Raw genomic sequence first — 19,749 nt, forward strand, 5'->3', positions numbered from 1 at the left:
GGGAACACAGCCTGTCATTCACATCAATCTTCATAGATGAGAACGTCTTTGATTATTTTCTTTTTTAAAAAGAAGTTATTCTGCATTTGTTATAAAGAAGTTATTCTGCAACCATGTGGATGAACATGGTTCATTTAAATGAAGCTCAGCTTCATGATTTTCCTGTGGAACTGGAATGTGATAAGCTTCTGCATGCTTGTAAAGATAATGTTCGGTTTAAAGTCAGTGAGCCAACAAGCAGAGTACGTGTGTGATCTCATCAATCTGTGGTACATGCTGGGAGAAAAATCAGTATTTAAAGAGACAGTAGCATGTACAGTTGTTTTTGTTTTTTAAGCTTCACATCATGTTATAATGTTTTGCACGGGACTAGCAACATATACAGTCTCTGTGATTATTACAAATAGCATGTGGTCCCATAAGGCCTAACGTTCTATAATCACCCTGAACAAACCAGCTCTGCAGTAAAACATGGTGGTGACAGGGTCATGCTATGGGGAGGCTTCCCTTCAGCAGAGACAAAGACACCGGTCAGAGTCCAGGGCAAACCTGGACGAAAACCGGTTTCTGCTAAAGATCTTTGACCCGGCTGCAGGTTCACCTTCCAGCAGGACAACAACCCTAAACGCACGACCAGAGCTGCAGTGGAACGTTCTAGACTGAAGTAACCTCATATGACTGAGTGGGGCAATTAAAGAACGCGTATAAGTTCATTAGAAAATCTGTGCCGAGACTCTGACTGACCTTCAGCTATTTTACAAAGAAGTCTGCGGAAAAACATCAGTGTCTGAAAGAGCAAAGCTGGAGGAAAAGCAACAGGTTGATTCCAGAAAATATTGACTCAGCAACTTTGGAGAAGGTCCGGTCTCTTAGCTTCGGCTTTGACGTGTAGCAGATTGGTGAGGTAGCCTGCTAATGGAGGGCATTGTGGGTAAGAAGGAGGACTTTGTCGTGGACACGTTGAGGGACAGGAAGTCGGGGCGGCTTCTGTAGAGCTGGAGGTGACGTGGTCAAGAGATCCGGTGTGGGAAACCAGGCAAGCAGCTGTAGTAGTATATACCGTTGTACATACTACAGTTGTATTTTATGTGCTGGAGTTTATTGTTGGCCTTGGCTGATTATGCTTAAAGAACACCGTTACAGTAATAAAGTCTGGAGGCGATGAAGGCACGGGTGAGAATTTCAGCGGCCGAGAAGGTGGCAGATGGGAGACTGAAATAACCTGGAGGAAATGAGCAACATGTTTTAGTGGAAGACGGCAGTTCTTGTGAAGTTGTGGATGTGGTGTTAGGAAAGGCTTCTGAGGATGACGATGTCTGACTTGTCACAGAGGAAATTTCAGTGCATCGCAGTGAAACAGTTGGTCGAGGTGGAGGGAGTTTTAATGTTACTAGCATGAAAAGAACGCCTGCTCAGCCTTACAATGATGTGTTCATAAATATGTAATTAACTACCTTGACTCCTTCAGACTAGCTAGGAGGGATTAGCAAACACCTGGAAGAGCTACTTCTCAGTTCAATGCTGATAAAAACCTTGTTAAAGGGTCAATAGAGGAGCCATGTTGTGATGACTTCCTGTAGGCGGAGTTTCAGAAGGAGCAAAAGTTTTTGAAGCGACAGAGGCTCAATGTCAAAGTGTTAAGTTACAAACTCAAACTTCATATTTGATATATACAACATTTCTATAACAACTGAAGATAATATAATTACTTGAATGTGCTATAAAATGATACTAAGTGCCTGGAAATCAGATAATATTTCCCTTTTAAACACCCAGAGTAAAATATTCTTCTGTAGTGAGATACAAGCAGCCAAAACGGAACTTGCCTTTGCATAGAGTCTAAAGAATATGTGTTAAAGAACTATTGTGTGTGGATATGAATGATCTACATGCATTATCTTCTTTTTTTTCTACTGGCACAGAATCTTAAGCTTAGCAGTGACAGGCTGTGACAGGCAGGCACATAGCAGACATTTCACTGAGGCCCGTTCAGTGGCAGATATTTTCTTGTTTTCTAGTAATAGAAGCAGCAGAAATAAAAAGGTATAAAATATTGAATATTTTTTATTTAAGTTACAATATCATTTTACCAGACAAAGGAAATGGGGGGGAATAGATGACAAGAAACCTGGAATTCCACTGTTGCACTAAGCAAAGAAACTAATGCAACCGGCGGACGTCATGCTGGACTGACTCATGACTCTGGCCACAGATGTCGCAGGCTGGGCTTCCTGTTCAATGTTTTACTGCATAATTCTTTCACAATTGACCACATGTGGATATAAGGAACACCGCAAAGCTTGCAGGTGGCTGTCCATGATGTTACTTACCCGTCTCGTAGCGATCCCTTCCAGAGCTACCTGGACTAAGCAAGCGATCGAGATTAAGACTCATTACTTGTGGGATTCCAGATATCAGACACCGTGGTCTGAGGCAGCAGCATGACAAACACAGATAACTGGGGTTTGTGGGAGCAAATAAAAAACAAACAGCGGTGGTTTCTTAAGAAACTATCTCTCAAAGAGTGCAGGACCAAACATCAACCTCTGGAGATATTATCTGTTCCTGTTACCCTGAAGCACAGGCATGACTTTTACCTCCTGTTGTCACAGTAGTAGTACGGTACGGCATTCACTTATAGACTGAATGAGCAATGAAAACATGTTCATGGCAGATTTTTTGCACAAAATCGTTAGTCTGCCTGTTGTGAGCTCCTTTCAGATGTTTTAGGGCTTCTGTCACTTTAAATCCAAATACGCTGCCACTGGCCACGCCTCCTCACCTCCAACTCAACGTTTACACTTGCACAGGAAAATGGCTGCAAACAGATGCGAAATTATACAACCATACTTCTTAGAAAAGCAGAAGTGGAGCCTCCTGCACAACCAATAAATGCTTTCTGGACGGTAAGTCAACAACAAAACACTTGTCTTTTCCAGCAGCCATTGTACAGCGCATACAGCAGTAAAACTAGCTGACCAAAACGAGCTGGAGCTCCGTTTAAGTTGCTAGGTAACAGGCTGGACTTCACTGGGATTGCTCGGTAACGGCGCAGAGTGACTTAACAATCGAAAGGTTTTTGACATGGCGCATTCTCCAGACACCAAGGAACATTAATTTATTACCAAAAGATGGTTGGGTGTTTTTTTTTAAGAGCTGGTTCTGTTTTTAGAAGCAGCTGAGAATAGATGTGTAAGAATGTGCAAAATGTGAATGTTCCTTGGTCAGATCTCCGGCTGCCATATTTTGGATGAGCTGCAGCCGCCGGATTGATCCTCACACAGACCTGTCTAGACAGCATTCCCATAGTCGAACCAAGTGAAAATAAAGGTGTGCACTCGTTCATGCGTTGTTTGTTTGTTAAAGGTCAGATCCAGAGGTGGGTAGAGTCGCCAAAAAATTGTGCTCGAGTAAGACCAGCACTACTTCAACTTATTTTTTATTCAAAGAAAAGTAAAAAGAATATTTGGTAAAAAAAATAAAAATAAAAAAAGACTACTCAAGTACAGAGTAACTGATCAAAAACATTCATCATTTAATATTTAAAAACTGCATCATCAGATGGATCAAAATATACATTGATGTCAAAATGTTGGTATTTCAGGAACAAAAATGAAAATAATTTATACATATAACGTAATTACAAAACAACAATACAGGGCAAAAGAAAAAAAAAATACCAAATCAATCTAAAACTTCTTCCTTCTTCACAGTCTTGCATCATGCTCTTTACAAAAGCTTTTATAAACATTGCATGTAGATATTATTTGCCCAGAACCAGAATCGAACATGGAGACGCAGCATTCAGCTTCTATGCTTCACAAATCTGGACCAAACTTCCAGAGAACTGCAAAACAGCCGAAACACGGAGTCCCATTAAATCAAGGCTAAAGGCAGCTTGGATTAGCAGCAAGTGGAACATTGATCAGCATATTTGATAACCACAGAATGTAATATTTATTGGCTGTTTAATAACTGTTGACTGTGTGATGTTTTTATGAAACTGCCTCGTGGTGAAACGTGCTGCACAAATAAACTTGACTTGACTTTACACTTTCTGGTCACTCAAAGCTGTTAATACCACAGTCAAGTTGAATGTTTTACTTCATACATGGATTTTTATCATACATGGATTGTATATATATAGGCTGCATGAGATATAACATGCAGCCTTCCTTATTCAAATGAGAAATCTGGAGTAATTATTTATCCAGGTGAAGAACCCCACCCACAAGCAGACAGAGGAATTTGCCCAGCAGCTCCAGGGCAACTTGGCCATTAGACTGAAGAAGATGGAGCTGGAGGCGCCGGCCCTCTGATTGGTGGAAAACCTCTCCACCTCCTGAGGCCACAGGCGCCGTTTTGCCAAGTATGTAGAGATACATATTCGGCAAAAACAAACAAATGCCGCTGCTTATTTTTGGTTTTGTTTACGACTGCTTGATAAATCGAAGCCTAATGTTAGCTCTGTTTTTGGCCTGAATGCAGTGCTTCGGGTCAGTGTGGTTGCTTACATGTTGCTCGGAATTCATCAACATCCTGCTCACTTTCTCCATGTGTTGTTCTGTGATCCGCAGCTTCAGAAGCTAACGGTGCAAACAGCGAAGTAAAACAAAGACTGAAAGTGAATTTTCAAGACGTTTTTCCCATGAGTGAAATAATCTGCCAGTGGCACTAGGACTTTTTCATCTCATCAGTATTAAGGAAGTTTTGACTCTAAACAGGCAATACCTTGATTAAAAGTTCCTTGAGTGAGTTTTGTCTTATTTCAAGGGTACTAGGGCATTTGCACTAGAAACTAGACAAAAAATACTTGGTAAGATTTTGTGTTTTTGAAGTGTAACTTTCCTCAATCCCCACAACAATACAACAGATGTATTGTTGTGAAAAAAGAAAAAAAGAAAACAATCAGGAAAACGACATCACCATCTCAATATTCGACAACAGTATCACAATCCCATGTCTTCTTGGTCTTCATAATGCTGTTAAACTAATGTTCTCTTACAAACCTCTGACGCCTTCACGGAACCGTTTATTTAAATAAAATAGCATAAGTCTCAATGAAATAACTTTGCATACAGCTGGCAAAAATTGTGAAAGGGTGAATAGAGTGACGACTTCCTGAAGGCCGAGTGTCAGAAAGAGCAGGGATATTTAAAGAGACAGAGGCCCAATTTCGAGGCGTTCAATTACTTAGTTAAAATTATTTTCAGTCATATTTGATATGTTCAGCATTTTTATAATAATATACTGTATATAGTGACTTGGTTGTGTTGTAAAATGTGCAAGAAAAATACATAATGCCGTCCATTTAACATCAGTCGTGCAGCAGAATTCCTGCTTCTTTCATTCAGCCTGTTTTTTTGCAATCCGGTCATCTCAGATGTCTGGTTGAAGCCACTTCTGTTTCATCAAGTTGACTGATTAAATTGTGTTATGATCATAATTCATTTGTTAGTTGATTTGGTTCTTTTTCTTATGATCCAGTTTGCATGTTGGCAGTTATGTGCATGAGGCTTATTGGCTGAATATTTGGACTTTCAGGCTAAAGTGTTTTGTTCAGAAATGATCCCACTAACGACACCATCAGATGAAGACGCACCGGCGTATTTTAACTGAAAGGATCAATAACTCTATTGATAAGTCAATTCAATTCAGTTTATTGATGTGGCATAATTTCACAACAACTAAATTATTACTCGCACTTATTCATTCTTGAACCGCTGCGATCTCTGTTGCACATCATATTCTGCGTGTTTTGTAAAACAAACATTTCACCACCCTGTCTTCATTTCCGCCACTCTGTCCTGTACATTAATAAAAAAATAAAACACGTTTGTTATGATGTGATTATTGGTTCAAAAGACCTGAGATAATGTTACTACATGTGTAATTAAAATAGAAGGGGGAAAAACATGTAAGACGATAATAATAATAATAATAATAATAATAATAATAATAATAATAATAATAATAATAATAATACATTTTATTCAGAAGCGCCTTTCAGAACACCCAAAATCACTTCACAATAAAAGCAAACAGACTGAACAATAGAAGAAACAAACACCAGAAATGAACGAAATGAACTGCGTAATTACACAGTGTGCCGATGGTGCCATTAATTTTATCGCATGTTCCGATTCAAGCCTTCTTGCACATACCAGAGGGAGCAGAGATGCACGGTTGCTGCTGGAGCGCCTGGTTAGGGCCCGGGCGCCTGCAGGCGGTGCCTCGCCGTGGCATCTAAACATGGCGGTGGCTCCCGTCGGCCCAGAGAGCGACCTCCGTCGACCCCGCAGCTGTCCCGCTGCCAGCACAACAACGCAGCAGGGTTTCAGAGAGCCAGCAGGACAAAGGAACACACTGCAGGAGCCGGATTATTTTAGGCAGGAGCTGCGACAATGGGAGGAGAGGGGCGGTTGTACGGCCGTACCATGCTGGGTGAGTTTGCGAAATTCAAACTCGTTTAAAGGTGCCAGAGGAGTTCATGGGAGAAAGCTGTTTTTTACAACCGCCTCCACCCCTCCATCTCCCCCAACCTCGTGGTGCTGCAATCATTTAATACTCCATCATTATGGACTTTCAAACTTCATAAAACCACACATGATTTTGGTTATGTTGTAGTAGTTCACATTACCCCCACAGACTTTTTACAAGAAGTGCGTAGACCTGTTGATGTTTAGCCTCCTAAAACGCAGGGATTGGAGTTTCTCGGTATGGACCTTCTGAACCCACATTATGGCTCCAGCAGACTCCTGTGTTTGGCTCCACGTAGCAGGGTCTTGGCACTGACGGTGGAAGTAAGGTTGTGTAGCTGTGAGATGTACTCCTCTTTTGGTCAGGGGTCATTAATGCACTGCTGGGACCTGTGGGTTTCCTGTGCCCTCAGAAATGCACATTTAGGATTTGGGAGATCTGAGCTGTGGTTCAGCAGAGACTGTCCACAGGTTAAAGTGGCATTTTAGCTGATCCCTTAAAGGGCCGGTATTATGTGTTTTCCAGGCACATAGTGCCATTTTATAGCACAATCAAGTAACTATGTTACCTCTGGCTGTTATAAAAATGTTGTCTATATCCAATATGACGTAAAAGAATTTAACGTTGTAATTTAACTGCTTGAAATTGGGCCTCTGTCTCTTTAAATTTTCCTGCTCTTCCTGAAACTCCGCCTTCAGGAAGTCATCACAACATGGCTCCTCTATTAATTTAACGTTTTTGCCGGTAAGTAGCTTGTATAACGAGTTCAGCAGGCGAGCAGTTCCAGCAGGTGTTTGCTAATTGCTGCTGGCTAGTCTGAAGGAGCTGAGTGGGAGCCGTGTTCTCTACTGTGGAAGTTTGGAAACTGCGGTCAAAAAGAGGAGCTGCTCCTCTTCTAGGCGCTCGGTCCACCAAGACGTTCTGCACAGCAGAATGGTTGCCATGGAGATTAAAGGACTCCTCACGCTTGCATGAAAGAATCAAAGCAACACTCCAGGTGTGTTTTTGTTGAAGGAATTATAACGTGATGCAGTCGGTTTTACAAAATATCCTCCTTTCATGAAGAAGAAGGCAAACGGGCAAAAACTACTGACCAAATAGAGCATAAAGGGCAGTTTCACATGTACCAGAAACATCGTGATGATCTCGAAGCATAAAGAGAAAATGTTCTGTGGACGAATGAGAAAGAAGTGGAACAGAAAGAATACGCCTCCATTCAAACATGGCGGCCGCAGGTTATGTTTAGCTGGCCCTAATTTTTCATGTTGGGCCAGCTTGCGTCTACAAGTGGAACATTGCGCCACTTCATATATACATATAAGACTTTATTAGACATTTTTGGGAGTTTATTTCAAGTGTAATGGACACAGAGATGGAAAAGAAAGGAATAAAGGTGGGAAAAGGTTTAAGGGGAAAGAAGAAGATAGGAGTAAAGGAGAGAAAGAAGAGCACAAGTCAACATCCTTGAAGTCTGTCTCTATACCTGCAGAAAGAGAGAAAACAAGACCAATAAACCATAGCAACAAACAACATGTGCACCTATAATAATAACAGTTATAACATCATTGAGAAGTAGATCAACCAGATCACCGGAGGGGAGTATGATGGGGGAGGAGGGGGTGAGGATGATCCAGGAGGGGGTCGGCCCAGGACCCAACCTGACACATAAACAGACAGACCCACACACAGACCCAATCGCACATTCCCACCCTCATGCTCACACACAGATGTTTACACCCACTCACTCTCCACATACCCAGGTCCAGGTAACGTCTCCCCAGAGGGGCCACTGGCCCCCGCACCCAGGAGGTGGCTCCCTTCTTTCTGGGATGGAGAAGAACAAACCGGCCCTACCTCAGCAGCAGCCTGTCAACCCGCCCCGAACCGCCCTGATCCGTCTTCACGCCCCTGTGTGCTGCTCTTGGCGGCCTGACAGAAAGTGGAACCTGACACTCCAGCAGAGGATGCCAGCTTGACAAAAATCTCGTAACTAAAGATGGAGGCAATAAAAAAAAAAGATGAATGAGGTAAAGAAGAAAGGAGAAAAAAATGTGTCTGCATTCAAAGATAAAACTTCAGACAGGGTGTTTACCACGCCAACCCTTGCATCGTTATAAGCAAAGTATTATCTCTGGCCTGCAGAGCATTCCTAGTCAACCATGGCCCTGCGCTCACCCCGGCGTTAAACCCTGCAACCTCACCCTGCACCCTGACGTCAGCGGTTTGTCTCCGTCTGAGGTCTCTGGGGTCAAGGGTGAGGGTTCAGGGTGCAGAGACAGACTGTGGAGTCACAGTGAGCAGGGCCCGGTCAGTCTGGCTCTGGTTCTGGCCGTGGCTATTTCGGCTTCAAAGCAACCAGCAGGATTCCGCTGGGTTCAGCCTGTTTTGAAACCAGAGAGGGGAGAAGTGCAGGAATTAGCGAGGAAATGCTGGAGCTGCTGCCCGGCGCATAAACATTCGAAGGCACGCATCCTGTCCTGCCATCCCGACGCGTACGCCGAGGCGCTCGTGTTGTCTCGGATTCCGGACGCGTGAGAAACCCGGACTGAAGGTAGAACCTACCCAGGATTTTCCACTGTTTATCATCGACCCTCTTTCATCTTTCTGCTCTGCAAGACCCGAGGCATGAAAAACTGAGGATTGTCTCTTTCCCCTCCCTCCCACAACTTCTATGGAAAGAGGGTCATTCCAAGTTTACAACGAGACACACACACACACACACATACAATTTACTAGCCACCTCCATGGCAACTCCAATGTTTACACCCCGTTCCCCACCTCCACCTCTCCCCTCACATCGCACCATCTCGCGGTTTTATCAAAACTGCCCGTTTGAAGAGAAAATTGGAGTGATGATCAGCCTGAGCAGGGGTATTCCAGACCATTAGGCGGATACAGTTTCAGCTGATGTGTGTGGCTTGGAGAGTGTGGGAGAGTTTGTACGAAGCGGCCAATGGCAGTGGGCCGTCTTCAGGACTCTGTGGAAGGACGTAATGCGTGACAATAACGAGGCTGGCAGCAGAATAGATGCCTTATGTACTTCCTAAATGAGCATCTTGATCTAAACGCATCCTGTTGGCGATGACAAACTGGAGAAAAGGCTGTGGGAGGAGCCACATTCTAGTGAGGAAGAGGATTTCCCACAAGCAGCCAGCTCCTGGGTAGAGCTCCAAGAGCGTGTGGGAGACGACTAATGTTTACATACAGAGAAATATGAGCATGAAAACGCAGGGCCGTTAAACAGACCTTGGCAGATGGGTGCAGATGATGATTTTTTTTCTCTCTCTCTCTCTCAAGCCTTGCAGTCGAGTGGAAGTTGAAACCATGAATCGCCTTTGATGGCAGAGAACTGAGAAGCTTAAATCTGGGAACCGGGCGGCAAGGTCTGTTACATTCATTTAAACCCCAAATTCTCACCAACCTGTTTGCAAGTATTTGTCGCAAATGTAGATTTTAAATAAGAGTGACAAGAAGAAGCCATTGTTGATAGAAAGGCTGAAGAACTCCGGTTTGCAAATGTGACAAAGAAGGCGGTCTGATCAAATGAGGGAGAAATGAAACTCTTTGGCCTATGCATTGTGGAAAACTAACTGTTTCAGGCTATGAAGAACCTGAAATTGGTGGAGATTTGTCTTTCCACAGCACAAAGACCCTAAGCATACAACCAGAGATACAATGGGGTGGTTTACATTAAAGATGTTCAAATTGCAGTGCAGAGACCATGTCTCACACATCAAGTATGTCCTCCTTCTTACCCACAATGCCCTCCATTAGCAGGCTACCTCACCAACTTGCTCCACGTCAAAGTCGAAGCTAAGAGACCGGACCTTCTCCAAAGTTGCTGAGTCAATATTTTCTGGAATCAACCTGTTGCTTTTCCTCCAGCTTTGCTCTTTCAGACACTGATGTTTTTCCGCAGACTTCTTTGTAAAATAGCTGAAGGTCAGTCAGAGTCTCGGCACAGATTTTCTAATGAACTTATACGCGTTCTTTAATCGTCCCACTCAGTCATATGAGGTTACTTCAGTCTAGAACGTTCCACTGCAGCTCTGGTCGTGCGTTTAGGGTTGTTGTCCTGCTGGAAGGTGAACCTGCAGTCGGGTCAAAGGTCTTTAGCAAAAACTGGTCTTCGTCCAGGTTTGCCCTGGACTCTGACCGGTGTCTTTGTCTCTGCTGAAGGGAAGCCTCCCCACAGCATGACCCTGTCACCACCATGTTTTACTGCAGAGCTGGTTTGTTCAGGGTGATTATAGAGGGTTAGGCCTTATGGGACCACATGCTATTTGTAATAATCATAGAGACTGTCTGTGTTGCTAGTCCCGTGTGAATTGCACATGTCAATCAATCAATAAATCAATCAAGTTTATTTGTACATTACATTTCCGCAACAGTGGAGTTTGCTGTGCTCTACATCATGAAACACAGAAAACATCGTAAACACGTCATATAGTCAACAGTTGTGAAAACCAGTAAACCAAACATGACATTTTGTCAAGTGCCATCTTTCAAATCATCAGCACACATCGAATCTGACTGTCAACGTTCCAATTATTATGGTTCAAACGCAACAGATGGGGTTTTAACTTTTAGTTTGAGGAATTTTTACCTACTAAAATTTTTATTTTTCAATAAAAAAATAAAAATTACTTTACTAATGTCAGTATTCTGCAAAGTAAAAAATCCCCCACAAATCACCTCGTCTATTTCACAGAACTTGGAGGTCCTGTGATAATTCATCTGTCAAAATGGGTGAAATCTGATATGTAATTAGGCAGCGTTTTTTTCTTCCTGGGTGCATTTTTATTTAAGAGCGAGGGTTTCGTGAAAACCTAAAAGGGTTATGTACTGTACATTTTGATGCCATACATAACGTGTGGCATCGAAGCTAAAAGGCTGAAGAGAAAGAGGAAAATCAGATGCAAATTTAATGTAAAAGACTAAAGTAGCTTTCACAATTCAATTCAAGTAAATTTAATTTTGCAGCACGTTAATATAGCATCCTTTAATTTCAGCAACATCTCAGGCTTTGGTTATGCCCTGCGAATGCGACACATAAAAAGCAGATGTTGGGGTTTCAATTATTTATGGTGTCTCCCCCATTTCCTCCCCTCCCCAAAGGAAATGTTTATCCTGTGTGAACAGGGTTTCAGTTTTGCACCACACATGACATTTTGCATGCAGGCCAAAACACTTTCTTGTCTATGTCCTCTATACGGTATGTGGAAAAATGATGTACTGTATGGTTTTCTTTCCACTTTACATTTATGCACAACTTTGGGCTGGTCACAGTCCCCGTAAACACACTGACGTTTACGGCTGCAATGTGACAAAATGTGACTTAATACATCAGCGTCTGAGTGGGATGACACCACAACCAGAACTGGCATCTTGAAAATACCTTTACTGTAACCTCCGGACTTGGTCTCTCATTTGAACAATTCCTCTATACAATGAAAAGCCTTCAGCCTCTTTTAACTGCCATGTGACCAGACTAGGAAGTGGCTGGAGCCAGCAGGAAAGCCCTGTGTTTAAACTAATCAGCAGGAGACATCTCCATTCATCCGGGCCTCTCCAGGATCTCCAAGTCTTGCCCTCTACTTCCTCTGTGTGGTCAGAGCTGATGTGCTCATGCCCAGTCTAAAAACACCCAGACCACAGTGTCATCTCCATAGTGGGCGTGGAGGAAGTGCTCTGAGATCATTCAGAAAGAAAAATGGATTTGCTCATTCATGTTCCATCAAATCCTAATTTAAACACACACACACACACACACGCACCTGAGTCAACAGAGCAGTGGGTGTAAACTGGCTGAAGATGAGCAGAGACACAACACAGGATGAGGCAACCCATTGCAGAAGCCTCCCCATGTCTTCCTTACGTCTTGGGTGGGGACAGCAGCGTTCCGGCTGAGGGGTGTCTGTCTGTTGTTCTTGTGAGTCAGGCAGGATCTGTACTCAGGTTCACAGATAACATCCAATATTATTTACCAGGTTACCAAGTCCACACCGAGCTCCGATTATTGTTTTCAATCTCCGTAGAGTCAAAACAGAGCAGTTGCTTTGGGAAGCACCAGCAACCTCTCCTCCTGATCTTTTCAGAGAAACGCTTGTAACCTTAGGACGGGTCGATGACTTCCTTTGACACGAACCGCCGCTCTCCTCTTTTTCGTTTGGGGCTGTCCATCCCTTCTTTCCCACGCTGATAGTTTTCACAGTGCAAAGGGGTTTGGGTTGCCCTGGGAGTTGGAGAGCCGCGAGTTATTGTCCGGCTTTCACGCACACCCCAGCAGCACCAGTGTGGCTTGCTGGTCACTCGTGGAAACGGGCAGACAATAGGCCTGGAAACATCACGGGCAGCGCTCTCCTCCCCGCTGGTCACTCTGTGGGATCTGCCGTCAAGTCACGGCTTTTCTCACAAAGTTAACAAAGTCAAGACTGACCACCACAGCCTCTTTTGCCATGACATCTGTAAAAACATAACAGCATCAGTTTCTTCCCCAGGGAGTAGCTTTTTATTGATGGTAATAGAAGCCATAAATAGTCCAGGTAAGGGACCGATATGTACATCCTTCTCATGTTGCTTCTAAGCGTAGCGGAGCTGCAGTGAAGGACCTGTGATTCATTCAGGCATGAAAACATTCTTTTCAACTCAAAGGAAGATAAAGTGTTGCTACCACACAAAACAGAACCTGTTCTAATTGTATCTTAAGGCCTTTTGTTTCTATTGTTCACAACTTTTCCTGCCACACACCACGGTCGGACACACCTACACAAAGGTTTTAGACAGAGCACGGTGGTTCCTAGAGTTGGGGATCCACCTGCCGTGCAGCAGGTGGATCACTGAAGGTGAATGAATCTCTCATGTCTTCTGGAAAGTCAATTCAGTTCAGTTGATCTTTTCTAAGAAATCCAGTGGATCGCATCGAGTCATTGACTTGCAGCGTTCAGTCCTCCTGGATGAGCATATAGCATGGCGTTGTGTCATTGACCTTAGAGCAATCCCTCATTCTTTGTATGCATGTCACGACACTGAAGAGGAAAACCTCCCATTTTAACAGGAAGAAACCACGAAGCACATAAACAGTTTGCTAAAGACAACCAGGACACAGAACAGGGATCACTGGCAACCATGTCCTGTAGTTAGAGAGACCAAGACAAACATATTTGAGTCACACGGTGTCAAGTTGGTGGCAGCAACAAGGTGAGGAGTACAAAGACGTGTGTCTTGACTAGAGGATGGGGGAGTGTTGTGGTGCTGCTGGCTGAGGGTGGCTACAGTTCATCGAGAGATCAATAAATCCCAACATGTAGTATGACATACTGAAGCAGACCATGAGCTTATCCCTTCAGTATGGAAGGGAAGGTATTCCAACATGATAACGTCAGCAGACACACCACCAAGACGACCGCTGCCTTGCTAAAGAGACTCAGGGCGAAGGTGCTGGCTCTAACTCAGGGTTTGTGTCTCCAGATCTAAATCCGATTCAGCATCTGTGGGGCATTCTCAAACAGAAAGTGGAGGGGCGCACGGTCTCTAACATCCACCTGCTCCTCGTGATAGAGAAGAGGTTTCTAGTGGCAACCTGTGAGGCTCTAGTGAACTCCATGCCTGAGAGAGTTATAGCAGTTAAATAATACTGGCCACACGCAATATTGACTCTTGGGGCACAATTTGGACATTTTCACTTATGGGTTCACTCTCTTTTGTTGCCAGTGGTTTAGATGTTAATGGTTGTGCTGAGTTATTTTGGTGCGATTCTTCTGGGTGCTGAATGGTTTTTGGCTCTTACCATAACTGCAGCTGAAACAGAGAACAGTTAAGTGGTGTGCAGTCCTCCGCTCAACATTAGGAATACATTGTTGCATGGTGGATATGCTGCAGTCGTCACCACAAGCTCTCAAGGCAACAAAGCGTCTGGTTTGGGATAAAGCAATAGAACAAAAGTATTTTTAATTTCTTACACGTTCCCTCGTGGAAACGACTTTAGCGCGCCTGCCTTTTCATGCATCCTGGCAGGAAATCCTGTAGGATGTCCAAACTGCAAAAAAAAAAAAAAGTTTGATCGTCTAAAGATCCTAATGAAAGTTTCCTGTGAATAAGCTCCAGCGTGAGGAGCCTCTTTGTTCCAAACGCTGTGGTACAATAGGTCACCCAGCATGATCTCAGAACCACCTCGCTGATGCAGCTCAGCCCCTCATTAAACGTTCACACCTATTAGTCCATTGTGATGAAGGAAAGAGCTAATGGATAAAAAGAAAGGAGTTGTCCTGATGTCTGGGGTAAACAAAAGACTTACAGGGATGATGTAGCTGGTTTTCCCCTTTCTAACACAAAGCCCACTACAGTATATCATGGATTCCAAGTGCTTGACTCAAACTGCCTTTTTTTTCTCTCATTCATTGGACTCTCCCAACAACCCATCCATTTGTTGCTGTTTGGGAGGGAAGTGATGTCAATGGATCTCAGTGGGGGGATACGCGCCAGGTCCCAGACTGATCTGACGTCAGAGACAGAGACATCAGCCCACTCCATCTAGGAGCAGAGGTTGACCTGTTCCGGGGCCCGCCATCGCTCCCTATACGCTGACCGACTCGGCATATAGACAGACTTACTGTCTGTACGGTTATTGCCGTCCGTCACTGAGGCCAGCGACAAAATCCTTCTTCTTGTTTCTACGTCTGTCAGAAAAGATCAATACAAAGAATTTTGTAGGGAAGTAGGCCTTCTGTCAGAGCAACATTCCTGTGGTTGCCCTCCTGTGACGCTTGCTGAACTCTTCGATTGGGGTTTCCGTGGTCATGTCTCAGTAAGAGTGTTACCTAGCTCCATCCTGGCTACTCACTGTGCTGTGGCCACGTAAAGCATCAGCTGACGCACTTCACATTAGATTTGGTCTGTGCTTCTCAACCACATAATCATTGGTATGTTTACTCACATTAGGATGTCTAAACTCATAGAATTTTTACTTGAAGAAGAAAGATCCGGAGGGTGACTTTAAATAATATGATCATATTAATAATCCCAATTACAAATAAAAGATGACCCATGTTGAGAAATATGGCTAGATCTGTGCTGGAGTAATCTGGTAATGTTCTGTTATTGGTTACTTTGAGGTGTGTTCTGTTTTCATAGTTACTTACTTTCCATTAGTTTTGCCGCTAGTGCAGAATATTGTGGTAGAAATGTGTGGGCACAAGCGTAAAAATGTGCATGCTCACCACTGAGGTCATATGTTTTTCATATTTCCCATTGGCCTCTTAAATTTCAAGATGACGGCCATTTTTCAAGATGGACGCCGTTTTTGAGCCATTTATACCAACTTTTGCTTTATAATGTTACACATTTTCATGAATTGGAAGAACTGTATGTCACATCACATGTTTTGGACTATGGTGATCCTATTCATACAACTTTAAAGTAAGAATATGTAGAAAAATCAGATGCCAAATCTGAAACTGAGTCCTTAGCTGTTAGAGAGTCTCACACCAGTCATCAACTGGAAGGAGATGAAGACGATTTTGCAGTCATCTTAATAGTTAGTATTATCTTCTGCTATTTTTTAAAATGTGTTTAGCAGTTTAGAGTTAGCTTCTGCCAATATTTTTGTTTTCAGCATTAGCTTCTGCCAGTTTTTTTCATTTGTTTAGCAGTTTAGTGTTAGCTACAGCTATTTTTTTTTAAATTGCTTTGCAGTTTAACATAAGCTTGCGCTAATTTCTTTGTGTGTTCAGCAGTGTGCCATTAGCAGAGCTAAGATTCTTGCTTAACAAAGTTGTCAATAGTGAACCAAACTTTTTGGTTTAATGTGTCCACCACTGGCAATAGCAATAAGGGCAATAGGTTTTAGTGCAAACATTTATTCTCCACTACAAAATTAGCAGATTTTGTGCAAAAATAAATTTTCTTTGACGACCATGGAGTCCATCTTGAATTTTTCAGTGGCTAACAGATTTTTTTTTCTACAAGCTAGCCCCTGGGAACGTCTGTACCAATTTAGGAAATGTTCAATTTAAAACTACACCTGACCTGAGGTGTTTCAGATGACTTCACTCCTTTATCTACAGTATAGTGATACGGGTTGAAAACTACAACAGCCCAACATCTCTGATCAGATCCATTCTTGTTTATGATACAAATGATATTTCTACATTGCAAGAAATCCCCTAGTATGTGTAGGAGGGCTGATTCTGTGCATAACAGAATCAGCACTTGTTCATCAGCATGGCGTTCCCTCAGTGACATCATTCATTCTGGGAACAGGAGTCAAACAGGTGGCCCATATTTAAAGATGAAAGGCAGCAAATACATTTCCAATACCCCAAGGAGAACCGTTTGTTTGAGTAGACAGCTGGTGTGTAGCTGGAAAATCCGGGGAAAAGGAAAACCACCTTTCTGATGGATCTAAGAGCAGTAAAAATGTCAAACGCTCAGCAGATGATCAGCACCAGCCCATAGTTACCTGTAAGGACTCTAACAATTACAAGACATCTATGTGAAACCAAACTGTCAGCAAGAAACCCCCACACACTCCTGTTACTGGAGAAAATGACAAGATCTCAAGCGATTACTGCAGAATGTTACAAGCTGTGTTTCTACTACCAATGTGCACAAACCTTTGTTGATATTCCTGTAATGTCAATAAAACACAGTTTCACAAAGTTTCCGTTAAACAAGTAATGCAATTAAAATCACACGTGAATAAGTTTGTTTGCTCGATGAGTCATTAAAAAACATGCAGCGCCATCATCCTCTGATCACTTCCTGTCGTCTTTTTCGTCTTTTCGGCCAGCAACATTTCGGCCAGCAGCGTCCGGTTTCTGATCACGTGACTCGTGTGAAGTGGAAAAATTGTTTCCATTGCAGTTTTGCAAAAGGTAAAAATTTCAATACGGCTGAAGAACCATCTCATGCTAGCGCAAAAACTTTTAATCAAAAAACGAGTTTTTTCAAAATTGGTGTGTTTCCATTAAGCACATTTATTTTCATTCTTCCAGTTTGCTCAGTTTTAGAGTCAATGGAAACGCAGCCTAGTGATTTAGGATTCATTCTATGAAAATGTTCAGCGTACTTTGGTCTTAGGGTTCAATATCTATCACGTATCAGTTCGAACACATCTGAATTCACGCAGAGACCATGTTGCCTGGTGCTGAGGAGGAAATACAATGGAAATGAGGAAATGAGTGACGAGTTATGGAGCAATCAACCTGATCCCCCGACCTTAATCCAAACCAAAACCTGTGTGACATCAAACATGTTTCTGAGGCTGAAGCGGAAAATTCAGAGGAACAAAGAAATGTAATCCATCGGTTCTGGACTGGAATACCCCTTCATGGGTCCCACAAGCTGGTTCATGCAGCAGGGATGGGAAACAGCTACACCGATTACAAAACTAAATTACAGCTCAGTGAGTCACTGAAAAGTTGCAGTAAAAGTTTAAGTATTCTTCAGTAATAGTTTGGGTTTGTAAAGAAACATGCAGATGAAGTTTGGCCTTTTCTAACATTCGGTTTTCCTGAGAACATCCATGCGTGTTTTTTTAAGAGACTGAACAAATCTGACAGAACTGTCTTCATGTTGTGCTTTGCATTGGAACGCGCTGCTTCCCCTATGAATTTGCATGTATGGAATAAAAATTGTCCTATTGATTCTGACTTTTACTAACTTTTTCAAACTTGCTGTTGCTAGTTTGATCGCAGTCCATTTCTTTTTGTTGTGCTGCATTGCTGTCTCTTAAAATGTACAGTCAATAGCAACGTTTCTTGACCAATATAGAGTTTCTGTGTGAATTCGGAACAAGCCCTCCTTTAATGTGGATAGGAAATAACAGTGCTTGTAATGTCGGTGCTGCAATAGCAGTGCTAAATTATTTTCTATTAGTTATTCAAAAAGGGCATAAATATTTTTTGCCATACCATTTGCTAAACAAAAGCCAGATATAACATAAGTAAATGAAACCAAATTTTTGTTTTCAAAATTAAAGATCTGTGAGATTCTGTATCAATTCATTCAGAACAAAACTTTTTTCTGCTGTTCTTTCTGCATCTCCCTCCAACACAGGAGTTGCCACAGCAGTCTCCTCCACCCCACAGCTGCATCCACACAGACTTGGCAGATGCTTTACTTAAACCAGGTGAACTTCCTGGCACAGGTCGCCACCCCGGACTAACCCCCAGGAATCCAACCAGGAAACTCCGGGGACAGTGCCTGCCTTACCTAGAAGGAAACGTCAAACGTTATATCAAAACAATTATAAATGTGCCTGTCAGTTTGGGCTTCATATGCTGTTTTTGTTCATGGCATGATTTGCATTTTAATGTTAGAATGAATCGTGTGGAAACAAAAGACTGGATGTAAAAACACAAAATATGTCAAGTAAAAAATATCTAACTGAGTGGATGACGGATGGGTTGGTATTTGTAGAGCACTTCTCATACAGTCTGCAAGACAAAGATAAAGCCACAACAAAATTAAGACTGAAAAATGTTGCAAATATCAATATTAAAATATAAAGCATCAAAAGAGAGAGAACATCAAATACAGTCACGTTCAACAAATTATAGTGTGTGTTGTTATTAGGCTTGTTTGTAGGATCAAAAGTACTTTTTGGAATGAACTTTTAGTCAGTATTAAATATGTTGCACATGTTTCTCAAAAATATTTTTGACAAGAGATTCTGATCTTTCTGATCTTAGATGCCTGTCGTGTTTTCATTACCGGTAAGCAGTAACGTGTGGAATGAGTCTATAATGCATGACTAACACTTTGAACGAAATCTTCTTTTTTTTTCCTTCAGGGTCGCCGCTCTGGGAGTCAGAGCCTGCCCACGCCTTTCTCCCTCTCTCTCCTGGAGGGAAAGAGTGGGCACAGGTTTAATTTAAAGCTTGCTGGGAATGACTTCACTCAGTCAGGACTCCCACGCCGAAGCGTTGGTGAGCAGCACGGCTGCTCGATGACGCCCCGTCAGCAGGTTTCCTGCGACTCGACGCATCTCAGACACATTCCTCGCCTCCTGTATCACCGCGCAGCCTGCAATTAGCCTTCCTCCAGCCTCCCTCCTCCAACCTGGAGGACAGTCGCCTCCATTCATCCACTGCAAACACCTTGTGGCAACCGCTGTCTAACTACATATGACGGGGCGCGCACTCAGTCGCAGTTGCTCTTCTGCTTGTGTGGAGGGAGAAGGGAGAGACGAAGCGCTGTTGTCGAAACCATCTTTTATAAACAGTCCTTCGGGTTTTCCTCTGAGGAGGAGGAACCTGCTTTACAGTG

This window comes from Xiphophorus hellerii, chromosome 7 (genome assembly GCF_003331165.1).
Source record: "Xiphophorus hellerii strain 12219 chromosome 7, Xiphophorus_hellerii-4.1, whole genome shotgun sequence".
NCBI lineage: Eukaryota > Metazoa > Chordata > Actinopteri > Cyprinodontiformes > Poeciliidae > Xiphophorus > Xiphophorus hellerii.